Raw genomic sequence first — 17,763 nt, 5'->3', positions numbered from 1 at the left:
TATAATAATCTATGTGGGATGTTCCTAAGACATGAGTTAATGCTTTCAAACCCATAAAGCTTGGGATTTTATGGAGATGCACCACATTATAGACCCACATGCAAGCATGTGCTCATCAAAATTACCCCAACTGAATCAGCAGCTCAGCTCATTTGCACCTCCTGACCTTCTGGAACTGACCTGTCAGATGCATCTTTAAGCCAATTTCTGCCTTCTAAGGATTAAAATTCGATACAAAAAATATACATAACCAGCAGTGATAGCTTGCACTTTCGGGTTCAGATTTTTCTTATCTAAAACAAATATGGAAAGCAAGGTAAAATGCTCTACCAAAAGGAAGAGGTTTTACATCACAATCCATTGCCTCCCTCATATGTCAAAGGACACTGCCAGAGATGACTAGGTAAGACACAGGAGGGGGGACAAATGGAAAATTCACAACACTTTTAGTATTAATACTTTCATTTTTAAACCATCGGTTTTCAAAGCTCTTCCACATAAGTCGTCATCTTCTTTTCCGTGCTGTATCATCTTTAATTAAGTATAAAGACTGTGCCAATCATGTCTCCTAGAGCTCATTTCACCAGCTGCTCTGTTTGGGTGTCAGTCAGCCACCTGTCTCCTTCTCCAGCAACGGTTAGGCAAATACCATTTCTAAAGAAAGAGAGGTCCATGGTTTTTTGCCTTTGCCAATAATAAAAATATGGGGAGAGCCAGGTAGCAAAGCTGTTGGCAATGGCATCTTTCACATGAACCATGTCAAAAGAACCAAGGCGTCTCTCTCTGTGACGATTACTCCAGTCACCAGACAAAGGTGATCAGTATCAAACTTGATGAAATCAGTAATCATGCCAGTCTCCACATCCGTCTGAATGATGACGTTCACTTTGATGAGGGGACCAGGTAGTGGAAGGTGCAAGCATCATGGGTCACCAGATCAGGGATTCCTTTTGTGCCCACAGAGATCTTTCTCACTCTGCACAACTTGTACTTGGCCTCCTCAGGTATAACGGGATGAACAGCAAAGTGACCCTCGTTGTCACAGAGCAGATGGAAATTCTCTCCAGTCTTGTCAATGCTGATGAAATCCTTAAAACCAGCAGGGTAGGTTATAGCAGTTCATACCTCACCATCAATTGTAATAAATGATCACATGCAGATCTTCTTTACTTCATCTTCTGTAAGGACATACCTAAGTCCATTCTTTAGGAAAAGAATGAGAAGGAAACATTCTCTCAGCATGTGGGGACCAGAAGTTGGCCAAGGATCAAAGACACTGGTCAGTTTATTCAGCAGTCAATGCTTTGGAGCTGCTACATGCTACACATGCTTCTTGGGACCACGAGCCAAGGCTGCAGTAAACACAGAAGATAGCCATAGAGACTTTTCTTAACTGATCTCACAGCAAAATATGACATAAACAGTAATTTTGTTTCACATATGAGAAAGCCATCTCACTGTTGAATTCGGGCTAGATTCTAGTCCTGTGTTAATCCCGCTAAACTGAAGATTGAGATGATTGAATTATGTGAGGAAGTAGCTCAAAACAGCGACCAGATTCGAAGACCAAAATGTAGCAATCTAAAGTTTTTAAAGATATTAGGTCAGATAGATTATGACAACCCAGATAATATCCACTTTTACTTTTCACCACACCCCTGGGCCTACCAGAGATTAGAAATAAATATTACATTAAGGATTATAGAGTGCACAGTACAGAATTTAGTAGGCTTGTGGACAGCTCTGAAATTATTCATTTAAAAAATTTATTCTTGTTTGTGATTAATGTTTGCATAAATCTACAGATAATATACGTAAGGCACTAAATGTAAGACAGTTATTAAAAAGTTCTTGCCACACCAAGGTTAATGTTAACTAGTAATGATGCATCAGTTTTAGCAACTTGGAAAAATAATAAAATAACAATATAGTTACATACTATTGGTAAAACATCTTTTTTATTTTTGGTCTATTTTTTATTTTATTACCACCACTAGCATACACACTATCACTAGAAGTCTTCACTTAAAAATAAAGTTTTAGAACAACTTTATTAAAATCTCAGTAATAAAAAGGTAAAGCAAAGAGGTAACATTAAGAGTTCAATGTATTTTGAAAGAGAACAGAAATAAAGGTATTTGAAAAGAGGGCATTCATAAAGTACTCAGCACTGTGGCTGGTAGTAAGCTTTCTAGCTGAGCTCTCCTTTTCTGCCAGGGGAACATGCATGAGTTTTAGGTTCAAAAGAATGGAAGAATGAGTCAATAAAGATTAAATCTGAGAGCACAGAGAATAGCAAAGTGGAATCAGTTCAAGGTAGCAGGTTCAGGCTTTGCAGAGATAAAAGTACGCATCAATAATTTCTTGAAACCCTACTTTGTGAAAAGCCTGGTGGGGTTGCCATAATGGATGCTACACCTAAATGCACCACCTAGATCCCTTGAGATTGGGATATTCCTTTCCAAGCTGCCAGAAGTGTTGGCTGTCACAGGTGTGTGCTTCCCAGGGACCTGCCCTGGGCTGAAGGGAAGTCCCTTACCCAAGATTGTTTTCCCTTCTCCTGGAGTAGCCAGCACCCAGTAACTGATGGATGCAGGGTTATAAGGCTCAAAAGCCTCTTGCCTCAAATGGTACAACTCTGAAGGGCCCTCCCAGCTCCAGAGCCCCTCGTGGGACTGGTCGAAGCTTCTGTTGCAACTTCAGCACAGTTCAACCTCACTCCACCAATGCAGCTCCCCTTGGTCCCTGCCAGTGCTGATCCTGGAAGAACTCACCAACAAACAACTGCCCATAAATCTCCACTTCGACATGTTTCCAGGGGACCCAACCAAAGGCCGTTGGTTACACAAATGGTCCTCGTAAGCAGACTCTAATAGGGACTCTGGAGACAGACCGTCCACTGCCCGGCTGGGAACAAGGACCCAACAAAGGGTGCTAAGTGGAGAAGTGATATCCTGGCATGTTGTAGTGGACAACTGTCTAAACGTTTAGCAGTGGGATAGGATAACATGAAAGGTGACACACGGGTTCTGGCATTTGAGAGGCACAGGGGACATCACTGTTATTAGAGCTACAGAGTAGGGAAACCCTGATTAATCTGCGTCGGGGGCTGGCTTCACTGTAGAAGTGATTCGAGCAGACAATAGAGCAGGAGTCGGGAACCTTTTTGGCTGAGAGAGCAATAAACACCACATATTTTAAAATGTAATTCCGTGAGAGCCATACAACAACCCATATATGTTACGCATTATCCAATAAAAATTTGGTGTTGTCCTGGAGGACAGCTGTGATTGGCTCCAGCCACCCACGACCATGAACATGAGTGGTAAAAAATGAATGGATTGTAATACATGAGACTGTTTTATATTTTTAACGTTATTATTATTTTTATTAAAGATTTGTCTATGAGCCAGTTGCAGCCATCAAAAGAGCCACATCTGGCTCACGAGCCATAGGTTCCCAACCCCTGCAATAGAGGGCGAGTACGCATGTGCAGGAGACCAAGGGATGCTTACTACAGAAGAGCCTTTCAGCCCAAGGAAGCAGCACTTACCGAAACTCTACTGATGAGAAGCGCCTCCCAGTGAGAAGAACTGAGAAATGGCCAATCACCCTCTTGAGACTGGAAAAGAAACAAGGTGAAGGATGGTAAGGATGAGGCTGGGGAAACAGAGGGGGACCAAATCCAGGCCATGATGGAGACTGTTGTTCTTGAGAGCAATGATAAACTTTTCTTGTAGCAAGAAAGCTACAAGGTAGATTTGCCTTCAAAAATCCTCTTTGGCTAGTTGTGAAGCGATTGGAGAGAGCCAGAATGGGTATGCAGAAGACAGCCTCGCCTGGCTGCTGCAGGGGCTGGCGTTGGGGGTGGGCCGGTGGCGCCCCCTGGAACCTCTTTTCCTCACTGAGCTACCTAATCTGGGCAGTTTCCCTTCAGTTTATAATTTTAATTTCGATTTAAACACTAGAATATGGGCTCCACAGTAGAAGGAACATTATCTGTGCATCTGTGCCCCCAGCCCCTAAAGGAGTGCTTAGTACTTAGATGGTGGTACTCAGTAAATAATTGTTGAATAATTGAATAAACGAATTTTAACGGAAATATTCCTAATGGGAGTGCAGAAAGTTCCCGTGGATCATTCACACGTTGCTATGAATGATACATGTGAGCACACGCTCAAAGGGAGTAGGGGCGAAGCAAGGGGGAAGAAAGCCATGGTGACTTGCTATCTATCAGTATGGGAGAGGACACGTAATGCCTGAGGCTGAAAATCTTAATGCCGCTGGCTGAAGATACATTTCTGATTCAAACTGTAATCTTGTGTGGTTAAGAGGTTCTTTCAGAATGACAGCAACTTTTATGTTTTGACACTCATTGGTCATTACACCTCGTTCTTCATTTCTCGGTTTTCTTTTACTTTCAGTGTAAGGATTTTTGTGTTATCTTTGAATGTACACTAAACCAGCTGTGAAACCGCAATGACTTCCGGTCCTTGCTCCTGGGCCTGGGTCCCCCTTGACTGAAAGATCAGTGGCAGCTATGTCCCTGCTCCTGAGTACTGTGCCTGGGCTGAGACGAAGAGCTGCTTTTGAGATCACTCATCCCTTCTAAACTTTTCAGTGCTGCCCAGAACTGAATTATATCGGAAGAATAAGTGATTCCATACTGAGGAGGCCTGCACAGGTGAGTCCGCACCCTCGTCATGGTAGTAAAACAGGACATTGCATACTCATGCTTAGGTAGATCCCGTAGGACACAGACTCAGGAGCATGAGAGAACAGTGACATCTAGTGGCTGGCCGGGTGCACTTCCAAGGTGCCGTGTATGTACACAAATGGTGAAGGACCGAGTCACGGGGCTCCAGATCCTGACTTCTGCTTTTGTCCTTCCAAGCTCGAGAGCCCTGCAAAACTCCAGGAAGATTCTGAATTCACACCAACCATGTTCTACCAATACTATCTGTCCTTCCATAGTCTCTCCTGGGTTTTTACTTTCAGGATAATCACCTCTCTCTAGAGCTGCAATGTTTTAATGTTAATAAGTGTTAATGTTCATAATATTTGTCATTCATTAATGAACATTTATTGTGCACCTACTACGTGCCAGGCAATGAGCGAAAGAGGAATTCTGACTCCTGGGATTGTATTCTTACTGCAGAAGACAGATAGATACTGATGTATACAAACATGTATATTCACACTCCTCTAAATCCCATTATGCCCGGTCATGGTAAATGCTCAAAAGAAAAGTGAAACAGGCAAGGACATAGAATTTGACAAGGGGACTGGTGCTATTCTGAATGGTGACCATACAAGACCTATCTGAGGACATCAAGCAAAAACCTGAATTGAAGGGTCAGGTCATGTATACACCAGGGGAAGAATATTCCAAACACAGAGAAAGGCAAGATTCCAGAGGAAATTCAAAGTGAGATTGTCAGGAGTTACATAAAAATAATTATATATAAAAGTGATTTAATTCTATTTCTATAGATGAAAAAAGTTATGAGCCTAAGTTCAACTTTCATACTTTTAGAAAGGAGAGTGTATAAGTACAATCTTTAAGAATTGGGACCCTAAGTAAAAATAATTACATATTATTTAGTATATAGTGTCATATAATTACAAATGCCACAATTTACAATTTATTTCAATGAAAAGACAGAGTCAGGAATGTGGATAGTCACATACTTCATTCAGTCCCCTACTTCAAGTGCATTCAACAGGAACAATACAACAGAGGCTGCCCTGTGGTCACCTAGGGCTATCTCTCCCTCTCTCTCTCTTTCTCTTTTTTTCTCTCTCTCTTTCTCTCTCTCTCTCTCTCTCTCTCTCTCTCTCTCTCACACACACACACACACACACACACACAGTGTGGAGAAAGAGTTTCTCATTCATCACGGTATTTAGTAAAGATACAATTTTGGGCAAGATAACTTTTTTTAATTCCTCTTTTTGAGATATAAAACTTACACATATCTCTGAGGGTACCGCTTGTTTAATTTTTACATGTGTGACCTATGTCAAGTTTAAACAGACCTACATCAAGATATCAAATATTCCCAGTTTCTCAGAAGTCTCTCTTTTGTCCCCTCCCCCAACCTGAAAAGGTAATCAGTGACTTTTGTCACTACACATTTATTGTGTTTAGCCTGTTTTTATTAGAAATGCCTATAAATGAAATCACATGATATATATATATATATACTCTCTTGGGGTCTGGGTTCTTTTGGTCAACACTGCATCTGTGACAGTCACTCATGTTGCTGCATGTAGCAATAAGTCCTTTGTTTTCATTGATTCCCAGCACTCCATTACACAATTATGCTACAGTTTACATGTTCTGCTGTTCAAGCGCTTTTGGGTTATTTCCTGTTCTTATGACTAAACCTGTTAACATTTTTATATGTGTCTCTCAGCAAAAATAATCATTTATGTTTGTTAAGAATATAGCCAGGATTAAAATTACTGATTCACAGACTGAGCCAGCGACATAATTTGCAGGGCCCAGCGCAAAATGAAAATGCAAGGCCCCCTGTTTAAAAACTGGGGGATGTGGCACCAAAAGTAATAAAGTAGAAGTTTTGCCCTTTTCTCCACAATCTCTCTCAACTTGTCCTGGTGTTCCTCTTTTTGCTATTTAATGTCACTTCAACTAAAGAAAAACTAAGATGCTTATATATTAGCATGAGCTTCCCCTTCATACTGTGCAATGGCGGTATTAAGTGCAGAAGTAAGAGCATTAACCTGCACGCGGCATCACTGACTCATGCAATGCACATCCCATTGCTTGGACACGGTCATGCCGGTGTTTTTCATTCCTAACAGAACAGCGAACGTGCTGCACTGAACTAAGCCAGGTATTTTTATTTCGCTTCTTGGTACATGCACATTATCCCAACACTTTCTGCTCTCTGCTTACTGGTGAGAGAGAAGGACTAAAGGAAGACAGAACTGTAAGTTTCCCTATCTCTGCCTTTCCCTCCATGGGTGGGGGAGGTGGAGGAGGGTAGAGGGGATAGATGGTGATGGACAGAGACTTGACTTGGGTGGTGAATACACAATGCAGTATACAGGTATACACATGTATTGTAGAATTTTGCACTTGAAACATATAATTTTATTAACCAAAGTCACTTCAATAAGTTAAATAAAAATTAAAATAAAATATGTGCTTGGCTAATGCAGGAAACTAACATGAGTAAGAAGGGGTATGATAGGATTCTTTGTTTTTAATAAAACAACATTGCCTTCTTTTAAGATCAATGCAAGTTCTGGTTCTCGTGGACACGAGGCTCCTCAGGGATGTCAACATCCCCCACTTACACTGTACGCTGTGAGTCTCATGACCTCACAGGCGTTGCGGGTGCACCAGAATTCTGTGCTCAGGGGCATGGCAAATACACTCTGAATGGGGAGGCAAGGAACAGTGGCAGACACACAAACGGCATTTACCTCCCTGCTTAGGTGCGTGCTCCACAGTCCCACAAAACTTTTTTTACAAAAAACAGTTCAGGCCTGTCCTGGTGGTGGCACAGTGGATAGAGCGTCGGACTGGGACACGGAGGACCCAAGTTCAAGACCCCGAGGTTGCCAGCTTGAGCACGGGCTCACCTAGTTTGAGCAAGGCTCACCAGCTTGAGCCCAAGGTCGCTGGCTGAAGCAAGGGGTCACTCAGTCTGCTGTAAGCCCCCGGGTTAAAGTACATATAAGAAAGCAATCGATGAACAATTAAGGTGCTGCAACGACGAACTGATGCTTCTCATCTCTCTCCCTTCCTGTCTGTCTGTCCCTATCTGTCCCTCTCTCTGAATCTCTCTGTCTCTCTCTGTCTCTTGTCACACACACACACACAACACAGTTCAAAGTCCAAGTCATTAAGAAATTCAAACTATTGACAGCAGAGCACTTAACAATGCATCGAGCTCTTCTGAGTCGGGACCCTAAGAGATTGCCCAGGTTACCTGATCATGAAGCTGACCCTGTTTGAAAAACTGTCTAGCAGTTTTCTAAAGTACTTTATCAAGTTAACAGTCACACCAGCAATATATGAGAGTTCTAGTTGCTCTGGTCCTCACCAACACTTGATGTTGTTTAACCACCATGCTGAGAATGTACAGTATCTCACTGTGGGTTTAATTTGTATTTCCCTGATGAACAATCATGTTCATAGGCCCATTGTCTATTTCAATATCTTTTTCTGTTGAAGTACCTGTTAAAACTTTTGTCTATTTTTATACTGGATTGTCTATTTTTCCTCTTCAATTTATAGGAGTCTTTTATATTTTTTGCATTCTTTCAATGTACCACAGAATTGAGAATTTCTCCTGCTCTGGACTTTCTCAGTGTCTAAAAGACTTTTTTTTTGAGGAACAGCAGCTGCTAATTTTAATGAATTCTAATTAATCAATTTGTACCTTTGTAGTAAGTCTTAATATCTTGATGTTAACTGTCTTACTTTGCTCTTCTTTGATATTATCCTGGTTATTGTAGGCCACTTTGAAATAAAAACTCCAAAGTGACCTATGCGCTAACCTACCACTTTGAAAACTCTCCAGATCTAAAGTCCTTAAATTACACCACAGAGGGAAGTCTGCTATGACAGAGTGAAGCCAAACCACCTCTGGATGTGGACCGAGGTAGAGTATTAATGTTGTAGTTTAGTCTTTCCGTATCAGACAACAGAACTCTTCAGTTTCTTTTCACATGCTCTGGCTGATTAGCATGCCAGGCAGGTGCAACCACCAGCTGAATTATTATACCAACAGTTGTTGCATTAAGAACTATTTTGGTGATTGTGCATGCCAAGGCCATTCAACATTTGCAAGGATTTCCCTCTTCTTTATTATGGTACTGAAGGAACTTCCGTGGCTATTTATAAACCCTTCCAGAAGCCATTGTTTCTCTTAGGAGTGCTATTTCCACATTCCATAGTAGTTCTCAACCTCGAAATATAAAAGAAATGACCAAAACAATATCATAAATCCCTCAGTCAAAAATGTTCTTAAAATTAAGTGAAAACTGCCTAGTACCCACAATGTATATATATAGTCTTCTGAAATTGTTCTAGTTTTGCCTTCACATTCAGTTCCTGAATTGGTTAGGGCTGCCATAACAAAGGTGGCTTAAATGACAGAGACTTACTGTTCTGGAGGCTGGAAGTCTGAAATCAAGTGTTGGCAGGGTTGGTTCATCGCGAGGGCTGTACGGGAGATCTGTGCCATGCCTCTCCCCAGCATCTGGTGGTTTGCTGGCAATATTTGGTGTTCCCGGGCCCATTGACACGTAAGCCCAACCTCTGCCTTTCTGTTCACATGATCTTCTCCTGTTTGCATGCTTGTATCCAAATGTTTCCCTTTTATAAGGACACAAGTCATATGGGTATAGGCCCACACTACTCCAGGATGACCTCATCCTACCTTAAGTAATTACATCTTCAAAAATTCTATTTCCTGCAAATCAAAACGGCAATGAGATACCACCTCACACCTGTTCGATTAGCTGTTATTAGCAAGTCAGGTAATAGCAAATGTTGGAGAGGCTGTGGAGAAAAAGGAACCCTCATACACTGTTGGTGGGAATGTAAAGTAGTACAACCATTATGGAAGAAAGTATGGTGGTTCCTCAAAAAACTGCAAATAGAACTACCTTATGACCCAGCAATCCCTCTACTGGGTATATATCCCCAAAACTCAGAAACATTGATACGTAAAGACACATGCAGCCCCATGTTTATTGCAGCATTGTTCACAGTGGCCAGGACATGGAAACAACCAAAAAGCCCATCAATAGATGACTGGATAAAGAAGATGTGGCACATATACACTATGGAATACTACTCAGCCATAAGAAATGATGACATCGGAACATTTACAGCAAAATGGTGGGATCTTGATAACATGATACGAAGCGAAATAAGTAATCAGAAAAAACCAGGAACTGTATTATTCCATACGTAGGTGGGACATAATACTGAAACTAAGAGACATTGACAAGAGTGTGGTGGTTACGGGGGGGAGGGGGGAATGGGAGAGGGATAGGGGGTGGGGAGGGGCACAAAGAAAACAAGATAGAAGGTGACAGAGGACAATCTGACTTTGGGTGGTGGGTATGCAACATAATTGAACGACAAGATAACCTGGACTTGTTATCTTTGAATATATGTATCCTGATTTATTGATGTCACCCCATTAAAAAAATAAAATTATAAAAAAAAAATTAAATAATGATAACAATAATAAAGCTGAAATTAGAAAATAAAAAAAAAAAAATTCTATTTCCAAAAAAGGTCACTTTCTGAAGAACTGGAAGTTAGGACCTCTAATAGGAACTTGAGGGAGAAGGGATATCATTTAACCCATAACAGCTCTTTAATGCACCTCAAATTATTTTTGTGGTGTGAAATAAGGTAAATATCCAAATTTCCCCTAATTCACAAATCCCATTCTTCCCCCTCTAAAATAAAATATCCCCTTTGTCATTTACCTAATGTCCATAAATGTTGGCCTCTGTATAGTATACAGTTTCATTAATCTTGTAGCCCAGTGGTCCCCAACCCCCGGGGCTGCGGACCGGTACCGGTCCGTGGGCCATTTGGTGCCAGTCCACACAGAAAGAATAAATAACTTACATTATTTCCGTTTTATTTATATTTAAGTCAGAACAATGTTTTATTTTTAAAAAATGACCAGATTCCCTCTGTTACATCCGTCTAAGACTCACTCTTGACGCTTGTCTCGGTCACGCGATACATTTATCTGTCCCACCTTAAAGGCCAATCTGTGAAAATATTTTCTGACATTAAACCGGTCCATGGCCCAAGAAAGGTTGGGGACCACTGTTTTAGCCTACCACATTGTCTTACTGGAAGTTTACAGTAGGTCTTCCCCTGACTCATTTGCTTCTCACACTGCAAGGGTGTTAGACCTAGAGCCATATGTTCCCATTCAAAGGACAATAAAAACTTACCTCCTCCAAAGCCAAATGTTTGCAATTCAGGGTAGGAACTTTCCCCTTTGCCTTCCTGAGATGAGAATTCATTTACTTGTAGAAGCCCTTGCTGACATTAGGGACACAGGGTTTCTCTCCCTCTCCCAGAAAGTCGGTGTGGCAGCTAAGCAGTATGCAGCTTGTACAAACGTCTGGATTCCTGATGTGGGGCTTCCTCGTCTGTGGGGCACACACAGCACCCACCTGGCTCTCATCACATCACCGGAGAGAGAAGACTGCGGCGTGGAGAACTAGAGTTATTGTATGTGTCAGCGGTTTTCAACAGGTGCACCACGGGGATTTTTAAAACATATAATACCTGACTGTTTAGTTGGGGGCACAGACCTCTTTCTCCTTAGATTGTCAACACCCTTCCCAAAAAACAGCCAACACAAAACCCATCTGGTGTGAATCAAATTAATCAAACTTATATCTATTTTTTTTGTCAGATTGGCAAAAATATATATTTTGGTGCGCCAGATAATTTTAGTAATTAGTTGATGTAAATTATGCTGTGAGATGAAAAAAGTTTGAAAATCGCTGCTATATGTAATAACAATAACTATGATCTCTGTCCTAGAAACCTCATGTTTGCTTTCGGCATAAAAATGAACAAAGGTAGACAGTAAAACTTATCACAGAACGCTCCCAGCAATAACAAAAAAAGGGACAAAGACTACTGACACGTGTAACAACATGAATGAAGCTGAGGCATTCTATTGAACAAAAGAAGCCAGACACAAAAGAGCACATACTGTATGATTGATTCCCTTACTTGGGAGGTACAGAGGAGTCAAAACGAATCCAGTGGTAATGGAAGTGGAAACAGTGAGCTCCCATGTTTGAGGGGGCTCAGAAGGAGCGTGAGGCAGTGGTCCCCAACCCCGGGGCCGCAGACGGGTACCGGTCCGTGGGCCATTTGGTACCGGTCCACAGAGAAAGAATAAATAACTTACATTATTTTTGTTTTACTTATATTTAAGTCTGAATGATGTTTTATTTTTTAAAAATGACCAGATTCCCTCTGTTATATCCGTCTAAGATTCACTCTTGACGCTTGTCTCGTAAGTTCGACAATTATATTTAAAAATACCACAGTTTTTATGCCAGTGGCATAATTTTCTTTTGTGCATTTATCCATCCCATCCTAAAGGCCAGTCCGTGAAAATATTTTCTGACATTAAATCGGTCCGTGGCCCAAAAAAGGTTGGGGACCACTGGCGTGAGGGAATCTTCCGCAGTGCTGGGTAGAGTATATTTCAATCTGAAGTTGGTAACAAGGTTGTGTGTGTGTATATAAAAAACTTACTCATGTGCTGTATGTACTTTATTTTATGTATGCTATGCCTTATTAAAAAACTTTAAGAAGACCTTCAGCCACTTGTTTTCCGGGAATTGGCAAGTGATTCTAAAATTTATATGGAAAAGCAAAGGGAAAAAAAAATAGGCAAGATATTTGCATAAGAACAAAATAAAGGGACTTCCTCTACCAGCATGAAATAAAGTAATGAAAACAGTGTGGTACTGGAATAACAGACTAATGGAACAGAGTATGGTATATACCCAGACCCATTCATGTACGACATTCAGTTTATGAAGAAGCTGGAACCAAAGAGCTATAGAGAAAAGATGCCTTTTCAGTAAATAGTGCTGGGTCAATTGGACTCACATAAAAAATAAAACTTGAACCCCTACTTTTTTACATCATATATAAAAAATCAAATTTAGGTATATCATAATTTGAAATGTGAAAAATAAGACAGTAAAGCGTTCAGGAGATAAATTAGAAGACTCCATGACCATAGGGTAGGATAACATTTTTTAAACAGGACACAAAATATTGTGCCCATAAAGAAATCATTGGTAAGTTAGACTATATCATATTTTAAAACTTCTATTTTTTTTTAGTAAAAGAGTAGAAAGGCAAGTCACAAGAAAAGTATTTGCAACATATGTAACTACCATAGGCCTCACATGAAGCCTGTGTAACAAATTCCTTCAAACAAATTAAAAATAAAATAGACCATCTAATTTAAAAATAGGCAAGAAATTTAATCAGAGCACAACACAAATGGCTAATAACTTTACGGAAAAGTTCTAAATATCATTATTTGTCAGAAAAATAAAAATGAAAGCCACAATGAGATACCACTACATACCCTTGATGATGGCTAGAGTTATGAGCTTGAAAATGCCAAATGTTAGCAGGAACATGGAAGACAGACTTTAATTACACTGATGGATATATACATTGTTATAACTACTTTGGCATACAGGTTCCGCATTATTTACCTAAGGTGAAATGATGTCTGTGCTATGATCCAGCAATCAGACTTCTGGGTATGGAACTGGCAGAAACATGTAACAAGAGACACCATGAGCAGGTTCAAAGCAGCGCTATTGTTCATAGCTCCAAACCAGAAACAATCCAAACTCATCAAAAACAGATTGAGTAACAAAGCTGTGACACAGTCACACCTTCACAGCATTACACTACAACTATAAGCAACAACATGGATGATTTTCACAGCATAATGTGGAGTGAGAGAAGCCAGATACAATGGAATACACACTGACCTGAGGAAGACAGGAAGGGGCGGGTGGGGGGTTCTGGTGGGATTCAGCCAGTTCGCGCCAGTTCAGCAGAGCCAATAGCTAATTTTTTGTTGAGTTTGGCAAACTGGTTGTTAAAATGGCACTTGTAATCAGGGTTCTCTCTAAGCTGGGCACCTGAACAGCTGCCCAATTCAGAAATCACAAATTTACATTCCTTATTCTTTTTAACGTTCATCTGTGCAACAGTGTATATCCTAAGTGCCCATACTAATGTTCATTCTGTCATAGATGAAAAAAATTTGATGGAACTATGCTTGTAATATTTATTTATTCATTTCATAAAATGCATTGTACCTTTGATGAAAGGTAAATAAACATATAACATAAAGAGAAAAAGTGCCAAACAACCAGGGGGTGACAAGCTGTTATTTGTTTCAGCTTTGGGTTACACAATATGGAAATATCTTAAATAATAGTTTTATTGGTTTTTTTGGTCAGGTATTATTTAATATTTTTCCATTAATATTTTTAAACTCATAACATAATTTAATTTTGTGCACCTCTTTTATTGTTCTCACATATTAAATACATGAAATAATAAACTACCTTTGGGTATATCGTTTTTTTATACTTAAAACAGTCATTAGAGCAGAGAACCGATTAAGTTATTTGAATATCACCACTGGTGAGGGCCTCTGGGGGTTATCACTGTTCCATTTCTGAACTTTTCTTATAAATGCTTACACTTTGTGATAACTCACTGAGCTGTAACATTTATCTTTGTGCGGTTTTGTACATGTATTACACTTCACAATTACAAAATCTTATAAAGTGCACAAACCACTTCTCAAAAAAATTGAAGAAAGCTGAGAAACATGATGAGAAAACATTCTATAGGATTTTAAATATTATATATTACCTGATTTTAAGCAGATGGCATAATACAAAATTGCTAGTGGTCTCAAATATCCACCGAGAAGGGCAGAGTAGAATAAAAGGATTTTAGAAATCCCAGTAATGGATGCCTATTATTTCTCAGGGCTCTCTCCTTTTCTCAAATTTGTCCCACCACCCAACTCTTTGCAGAGAACTTTATCTTGCCAGCTCTCTCCCTCTAACTGCCACCTGTCCCTTAATTTTCAGATTTCCTTTTGGACCAGTCACCTTAGTACATTCTGAACTTGCCCTTGAATACTTGAGCATCCAGGAATTGGTATCTGTTCCCATTCACAACCGAGTTTGCCACATGAAAATCATACCAATGCTGCGTTTTTCTTAAGTTAATTAATCTACGCCTGACTAGGTGGTGGCACAGTGGATAGAGCATTACCCTGGAATGATGAGGACCCAGGTTCGAAACCCCGAGGTCACCAGCTTGAGCGTAGGATCATAGCCATGACCCCAAGGACACTGGCTTGAAGCCCAGGGTCGCTGGCTTGAGTCCAAGGTCACTGGCTTGAGCAAGGGGTCACTGACTCTGCTTCCTCCCCCCCCCACCCTCCGTTAAGGTACATATGAGAAAGCAGTCAATGAACGACTAAGGTGCCACAACAATGATGTTTCTCATCTCTTTCCCTTCCTGTCTGTTCCTTTCTCTCCCAGTCTGTGTGTGTTTCTCTCACTAAAAAAATAAAAAAAAATAGTAAGTATACATCTCAATATCTATGTTATTTTACAGTTTACCCCTCAAGAGTATTTGCTTTATTTTCTTAAGTGCAAGAAGCATATAAGGAAGTCATTAAAATACAGACTTTGGAATTAGATTAATCAGGATTTGGATTCCAGTTCTGTTGCTTATTAAGTGAACGACCTGTCTAAGCATGTTTTCTCATTTTGTAACTCAGGGTAACATGACTAAGTCACAGAACTGTTGTATGGATCTAAGAAGGCAGTAAATGTAAAATTCTTAGCATAATACCTGGCTCAAAGTAGGAGAGTAACCTCATATGATGATCATAATGAATGAGCAGGAAGAAGAGGAAGAGAAGATGACAATATTATTATTATTATTATTATTATTATTGGAAACTATTTAGAGCTCAACTACTATAGGGAAAGTTTGTATTTTTTGTTTGTGGTATTAGTGCTAGGGTTGGGGGGTAAGAGGCATTGGTATATGACCTTTCTGATCAGAAAGCTCAAACCCATACATCAGGCTCCAAAAATTAATATCCCAGCATGGTAAATCACAAAAGGAAGCATCATAATCTATGAGTAGAAGAAAATATCCATTAATTTGTGTGAGTCATTTCAAAAATCCGAAGGATATACTAGGATTTATTTTGACTAGGAAGGTTTAGACTGGGAGGACTTGAACAGCTTCTTCCTGAAGTTCACAGGGGTGGGTAAGAATATAAAGGTTCAAAGGAAACTCCTTAAGGTGAGTTCTGGGTCACAGCTAAAAAAAAAAAAAAAGAAAGAAAAGCCATAACTGCATTCTTTAATTTAATGCATGGGAAACACCAACTGCACACCTAGCAGTTGCTCACGTCACACTTACCTGACAAAAACCACAGGCATACTGAGTGCAGAGTGGTGAGTCTGTTAGCAGGTGTCTGACCTGTGGAATTCTGACTTGCTGTCTGACAAGTGGAAAGGGAACCTGAGGAGGAAGGGACAGAGGGAAGGAGGGGCATACCGAATACTACTGGCTCACAAACAAGGGGTAGCCCACTGATGAGGGAAGGACTCCAGGCCCCGGTGCCCCAGCCATTTCCACTTCCTAGTAGGAGGAAACAAGTAACTTACTGCTCTAGTTAAGACGGGTCAGGGGAGAGGGGACAGGGGAACCACAGAAATGCCTGTTTTAGTCCCTTTAGTACCATGAACCATTCATGTATGAACAGCAATGCATACAAGTCCTTACATATCAAAAGAAATACTTTTGTAGCAAGTATGCATCATATCATATTTAATATATACATATTAAGTGAATCAGGTAAATAGAAAAGGTTAAGAACTATATGATTTCATACATAAGTGGGATATAAAATTGAGACTCGTGAACATAGATAAAAGTGAAGTGGTTACCAGGGGGAGGATCGTGGGGGGCAGGAGAGTAAAGAAGGACAAATATAGTGACAGAAAATGATTTAACTTTGGGTGATGGGCACACAACACAATCAACAGTTCAAATGCTATAGAAATGTTTACCTGAAACTTATAGACTCTTATCAATCAATGTTACCCCTTAAATTTAATTTTCTAAATAAAAGAATAAAATAAAATAAGGTGGAAAAAATGATAATAATGGAGCTAAACTAACATAATTCACAGTTAATAAGAACAGCAACTTAAGATCATGCTGATAATGTACTAATAACCTAGAGCAGGGGTACCCAAATTTTTTACACATGGGGCCAGTTCATTGTCCCTCAGACCGTTGGAGGGCTGGACTATATAAAAAACTATGAACAAATCCCTATGCACACTGCACATATCTTATTTTAAAGTAAAAAAACAAAACAAGAACAAATACAATATTTAAAGTAAAGAACAAATAAATTTAAATCAACAAACTGACCAGTATTTTAATGGGAACTATGGGCCTGCTTTGGCTAATGAGATGGTCAATGTGCTCCTCTCACTGACCACCAATGAAAGAGGTGCCCCTTCCGGAAGTGCAGCGGGCCGGATAAATGGCCTCAGGGAGCCGCATGTGGCCCATGGGCTGTAGTTTGGGGACCCCTGACCTAGAGTTTTTCCTAAAATTTTCAGTTCATACTAAAGCAAGAGTCCAGCTAGGGAAACAGAAACCATACCAGTTATTTTAACAGAAAGAATTTGCTATGAGGAATTGGTTAAACAGATGCTGGAAAAATAAAAGAGTAAACAGGGAATTCTGAAACCAAGATGGAGAGTAACTACAGGAAGCAGTTCTAGAGCTGAAGGAACAAAGGAGGTTACATCCTGGAAGAGGAAGCCAGGAAACTGGAATTCAGACCTCTAGGAATGAGGCATGGCCAGCCAGCCCACTGCTGGTATCTCTGAGGCAGCGCAACAAGGCTGATGCAGGGCGTACAGGAAGAAGCGGAAAGCAGCAGCTGCTCCTGCCAGGATACAGACCTGGTGGGCCAGTGCTGGCAAGAGCAGCAAGTAAGAAGCTCCAAGTCCCTGAGCTCCTTCTCGGGCTTCCAGTGTTCCCCCAGCGCCCCTTACTGGTGGAACCTAAAGGAGCCCCCTGACAAGAAATGTAGTTTGCAGCCTAGGTTCTATGAC

At 40.4% G+C, this 17,763-nt stretch overlaps 1 pseudogene; it reads right to left on the bottom strand.

Moving 5' to 3' along the window:
* Window positions 1-575: 575 nt before the first annotated feature.
* Window positions 576-9,279, bottom strand: LOC136316055 (small ribosomal subunit protein eS4, X isoform-like; annotated as a pseudogene).
* Between the last annotated feature and the right edge of the window lie 8,484 nt (window positions 9,280-17,763).

This window comes from Saccopteryx bilineata, chromosome 12 (assembly GCF_036850765.1).
Source record: "Saccopteryx bilineata isolate mSacBil1 chromosome 12, mSacBil1_pri_phased_curated, whole genome shotgun sequence".
Classification (NCBI taxonomy): Eukaryota; Metazoa; Chordata; class Mammalia; order Chiroptera; family Emballonuridae; genus Saccopteryx; species Saccopteryx bilineata.
This window is presented reverse-complemented; position numbering and strand designations above follow the sequence as displayed.